This window comes from Budorcas taxicolor, chromosome 5 (genome assembly GCF_023091745.1).
Source record: "Budorcas taxicolor isolate Tak-1 chromosome 5, Takin1.1, whole genome shotgun sequence".
NCBI lineage: Eukaryota > Metazoa > Chordata > Mammalia > Artiodactyla > Bovidae > Budorcas > Budorcas taxicolor.
This window is the reverse complement of record NC_068914.1, coordinates 106,581,003-106,587,071: the sequence shown is the minus strand read 5'-3', so window position 1 is coordinate 106,587,071 and position 6,069 is coordinate 106,581,003.

Here is a 6,069-nt window from a genome sequence, read left to right as displayed (position 1 = left end):
TCCTTCCTTTTTATTCATTTTTAAAGACAATTAAAATATTTTCTATTTTCTTCTGAAAAACTCAGAAATGGTTTTCTGTTTACTGGGTTGTCAGTTGGGTTTTCAGTCAGTTGTTTTTTGCTGAGGAGTGACACTCAGACCTACAGGTCCATGTTGTTCCTCTACAGAGACTTTCAAAGGCTCTGTCTTGCCCTGGTCACAGGATGGGCACGTTGATCATTAGCTGCTGTGCTGTTGCTCAGTCGACTCAAACTCTTTCTGACTCCATGGAGCCTGCCAGGCTCTTCTGTCCATGCAGATCCTCTAGGCAAGAATACTGGAGTGGATTGCTGTGCCCCCTCCTGGCTAACTTCCGAACCCACGTCTCCTGCACTGCAGGCGGATTCTTTACCATCTGAGCCACCAGGGAAGCCCAAGAATGCTGGAGTGGGCAGCCTGTCCCTTCTCCAAGGGATCTTCCAGACCCAGGAATTGAACCAGGTCTCCTGCATTTCAGGCAGATTCTTTACCAGCTGAGCTACCAGGGAAACCCTATTAGTAGATATCACCAAATAGTATTCCAGCGTAATTCTGTTCCAGTTTCTGGCTGCTCCATTAGCTTTTTCATTTTCAAATGCTTATTTGGGTATTTCCTTTTGTGATGAGATTTTCAGGGTTTTGTTAGTTTTTTTAGTTGTCTTTTTCTTATTGACTTGTGGAACTTTTCAAAACATTCTGATTAAGTCCTTTGTCAGATACATGTATTGGGAATATTTCCTGCCAGTCTTTACCTGTTTACAAAGTGTCTTTTGATTCAAACTTCTTAGTAAGTAATCCACCTTACCAATTTGTTAGTGCTTTTGGGGTCTTGTGGTTTCTATTTAGAAGCTTGATCTAGCTTTCACATTTAGGTCAGTGATTCATCTCAAATTAATTCTTCTGCATAGTGTCAATCAGGGGGCAAGGTTAATCTTTTCCCTAGAATTCATTAGTGAATTCTATCATGGAGTCTTATGTGTGTGGTTTATAATTAGACATTCATCTTAACATATAGTACTATTATTTTGAGTTAATTGTAGTTAGTTGCTTTTATCAATTCTTATCTCTGGGCTCTGAAAGCAATCTCTCCCATACTCTGCTTTGTAATGCTGTTTCGGACTCTGCAACCACATTTCTACTTTGTAGACTGGTTTCCTGTTAGGCTCTGCTTATAGCAGTTGCTAGAGACTGAAAGGCTCGAGAAAGACTTCTCTTTCCTGCGGACTGTCTTCTTGCCGTTTCTCTCCCAACTCAGTGATGCCTCTTCTATGTGGTGCTGCAGTTTCTTATATCAGCTGCTGAATCCAGTATGGACTCTGTTCTCCCTTCAGCTGTCAGCATCCCCTCTTCAGAGGTCTGAGTTTCAGTCCCAAGGGAACCTGGCCCAAACTTCTAAGTTTTAATATTCCAACCTTTTCTCTGTTCTCTCGACCTTAGGTTTTAATAGTTACCGCAGCTGCTCTTTCCATAATACTTCAAAATTCTTGTTACTCTTTCAGTTACCTAACTGCATGGTCAGTAATTCTTTTAATTATTTTTGTTCAAGTAACTGATATCATTTTTGCCCCCTGATTAGAATCTGACACACTGAGAAAAGGGCTAGAATACAGAACAAAAGAACTTCTACAAATCATTATGAAAGATGGCCTCCTGGTACATAAGCAAACCCTGTAAAAGAGAGACAGGGTGTGTATATATACACACATATACACCCAGAGGACACTGTACAGAAATGTTTACAGCAGCATTTTTGCTAAGAGCCCAACCTTCAAACTATACCCAAATGCCCATTAAAAGTTAAGCAGATGTTATGCTACATCCACACAATGAACTATAGCAGTGACACTGATCAGTCTATCACTATATATAGTTACACGGATTAATTTTACAAACACAAAGCAAAGCCACTCAAAGGAGAAAATAATGTATGGTTTTATTAACAAAGCAACAACAAAAATCCATGGCATTGTCAGCATAGTGGTTACTCTAGGTAGAGGGCTAGAAACTAGCAGAGAAATGAGGATCTCTGGGGGACTGGTAATACGGCGTCTTGATCTAGGTATGGCTGCATGGTCTCCCATTTTTAGAAAAGGCTTCCTTGACATACTGCCAACTCTCAAGCTACTGCCCTAGTCTCTTTGTTAGAGCTGTCTGCATGTCTGCCCCTGCCTTAACACTGAAATTATTCTCACCAGTCATCTGACTGTAAATTTAGTAGGTATCATTTCTGTGCCTACATTTTACTTAGCATAACTGTTGACCACTCTTCTTAAAACACTCTCTTCAATGACGCTGCATTCTCTTGGTCTTCCTTACTTACCATCCCTTCAATATTGATACTCATCTTTAGCTCTTTCTCACTTCCAAATCTGTATATAATTTTACATTAATATATTCCCATCATTCAGAAGTATCTATTTGCTAAGGACTTTCAACTCTCTCATTTCTCCTAAGATTCAGTTAGTTACCTAACTGCCAATGTATATCCATTTGGATCTATTCACACAGTATCTGAGTGCTTACTATGGGTCAAATATTGTTGCTACAGTTTCTCACAGAATAGTCACTGTAGTCAAACTCAAGTCTATCTTCTTTCCTGTATATTTAGTCATCTTTTAGAATTCTTTCAATGACTGGCCCTACCTTCTACTAGGCCAGCCAAATAAAAAACCTGCAGGTAATTTTTCTTATCTCTCTGCCCATATTTTAGTAAGCAATCAAGTCTGTTAAATTTACCTATGCAGGATAAATCTCTCTCTCTCTGGAGTTCTCACTGCTACTCATTCATATTTAATTTGACATAAATTTTTTGGAATGATGAGCAGATCAAACTAGGCTCCAAAGAAATGTCCCCATATATTCCAAAGCAATATTTTACATTGTTTTCAAATGCTAAGGAATGGCCAAGTTAAATATCTATATAACCCCTTAGATTAAGATAGCTGTAGTAGCCAAACTCCGAGATGAGCCTCAATCATCTCACCTTCTGTGGATTTACTCTTGTGTAGTCCTTTCCCCATTTGGCCTGTAAAACCAATAGAATATGACAAAAATGATGGTATCATCATTCCCAAGATTAGGTTGTATAAATGTTGTGGCTTTAATCATAGGTACACTTTCTTGGATTATTCTGGGAGAAGCTGGTTGCAACATCACGAGGGCACTCAGGTAACCTATGATGTCTCTAGTCACAGCCTGTAAGGAACTGAGGCCTGTCAACTACCCCATGAGCCTGGAAGCACATTATACCTCAGCTGAACCTTCAGATTACATTTAACTACGAAAGTCATGAGATGTGGAGCCAGAACCACACAGCCACGTTCCTGATTTTGAACACATGCAAACTACAATTGTTTTAAGCTGCTAAGTTTTGAGGTTGCTTAATTGCTATTGAGCAATAGAGAACTTATTTCTTCTCCCAATCAAACGATAAGCTGACTACAATTTTTGTCACTAGAACAAATAAAACAAGTATACTTTATACTGCTTCACAATTTCAAATTATTCACTATCACAAGATCAATGCATTCAATTCTGGACAACAGAATCAGTAGTGGTAATAGTATAAATACATTTGATTAGGACTGTATTTGCATAGTCAGCTTTGATTTATTCCAAATAAGCTGACCAATTTTTGGTTCTTTGGCTTACAAGGGTTAAGCATTACTGTGTGTCGTGTTAGTCGCTCAGTTGTGCCCGACTCTTGGCGACCCCATGGACTGCAATCCACCAGGTTCCTCTGTCCATGAGATTTTCCAGGCAAGGATACTGGAGTGGGTTGCCATTTCCTTCTCCAGGGGATCTTCTCAATCCAGGGATCAAACCTGGGTCTCCTGCACTGCAGGCAAATTCTTAACCGACTGAGCTACAAGGGAATTAGCTAAAGAACAATTAATATAATTAACACCTAATAAACCTATGCTATTAGTTAATTGGATGGTCAAATGTTTTCCCTTTAAAAAACAAAAAGCTACTTTCCCCAAAGATATTTCTAAAACTGCATTCATCCACTTCCAAACATTTTACATGGCACAGAAGAGGCACTGAATATATATTTGTTCAAGTGGGCAGTAAAATCTTATAAGCAATTTCAAAGAGCTGTGAACATTGCATAAATGTCATGAAGTGTCAGTTCAACTAATGATTTTATACCAGAACATAACAGAACAAAACTGTTTTGGGTCTCCCCACACTAAAGATTCCATGTCTCCTCTGCTTCCTTCTTAAATCTTTGGTGGAAAGATGTTATGTGAACTCTGAACAGCCCTTGATGACTGTTAATTCAAAGTGACACACTGACCACATGAATGGAAGAGAAATGAGACATCAAGAGGCAATATATTGCAAAATGCTTTATGTAGAGAGTGAGAGGTACCTCTGAGAGCTTGCTTCCTTACATCATTCTGTGAGTATAATAGCTATACCCTGCTTACCTAGGAACAAGAGGACCAGATTATTACAACTAGAAGCAAAACATAAAGGAGTAGACTAAAATGAGAACTAAAAGTCAATACACAAATCTCACATACAAAACGTTACCAGGAAACCTTACAGTTTGTGCTATTTGAAAAAGTATTTATTGCAATGACAAAACTAGAGGTTAATTACTTTTTTATTATTATATTGTAAAGTCTACATCTACAATTTTCATCAGGAAGAAATGCTTTGCATTTACATCAAGGACACATTTATTCTAGTGGAATTAAACAGACACAGACAAAAGACCAAGAACACATTAAAAAAAAAAAGACTATATGTTTTACCTGGTCCTACTTTTGCTAGTTTGGACCATACCTTTTCTACTAGAAAACTGATCTCACATACTTGTTAAGTCTGCTTTATCCTCCCACATTCCTGAACATTAAATGCAGCTTCTCACAATTTCTAATTATAAACAAAAGATGGGAAACATAGTTTACAAACAAAGTAAGTAAAAGTAGACTGCTATTACTGTATAGAGGCAACGCTGAATAAAACGTACTCCCTCTGTGGCTCATCTCAAAATACTTTTACTTGGAGAGGCAAGCATTTCTCACCTAGGAGTAAGTTTCCCACTGCCTTTGCAGAGACCAGACCTGAAAATGTTTCTGGTCAACTGCAAAGTGAGTGGAAAATGACTACAAAATGTCTAAAAGCTAAATGTCACACAAGGGCTGATGCAAATCAAAATTGTGTGCTGATCTAAATATACATCTTCAGCTTTTTGTTTTTAAAAAGTATCTATTTCAGATGATATTTAAAAATAACTTACATTTTTAATGTGCTTTGTCAATGACTGTAAAGTTGAAACAAATGATTAAGTCAAAATTTTTGTTTTACTTGATTCTATAGAAATTTCAATTACCCACTACTTTACCGAAGTTATACATGAGGTAAGTTTTAGCTAAAAAAATAAATCAACCACAAGGATAAAATTAACCATTAAAGAGTAAACAAAAATCATAATGCCCGCCTCAATTTCAGAGTTTATAAATTTATGTGTTCACCACTGTGTATCCAAGGAAAGTGTGTAATGTAGCTTTTTGCACTTTCAAATCAAATTATGTTGGGAAATACAGGGCAAAAAACCTTGGCAAAATTTGTTTTTGGTAACAGAAGATAATTCAGTAATGAATCCAAATGGAAATTAAGACTGGTGTTTAAAATTTCTAACTTCTAAACACACACACACACACTTATTTATCTAGAAAGTATTTTGGTAACGAACTGGATTGATAGAATAAATGTCCTATAAATAAGAAGTACAAGTTTCCAATTATAGCCTTATAGCTAGCCAAACAGTCTTTAAAAACATGTACAGCCAGCTAACAGTTCTCTAAAAGACACATATGTTGCACTGATAGACTCCTGCTAAAATCAACGTCATTTAAATGGGTCTTACTGAAGTAGGACATTCATGATACTAGTTATCTTTTAAAAAGTGAGTACAATAGGGTACAACAAAAACATTACTATTAAGAAAGGTTACAGAAGAGATTCTCCCAGTACTTTCCCCCATAAACACCATCAAACTTTGTTGCAGTTACAAAAAGTAGAATCCCAAGTTACTTT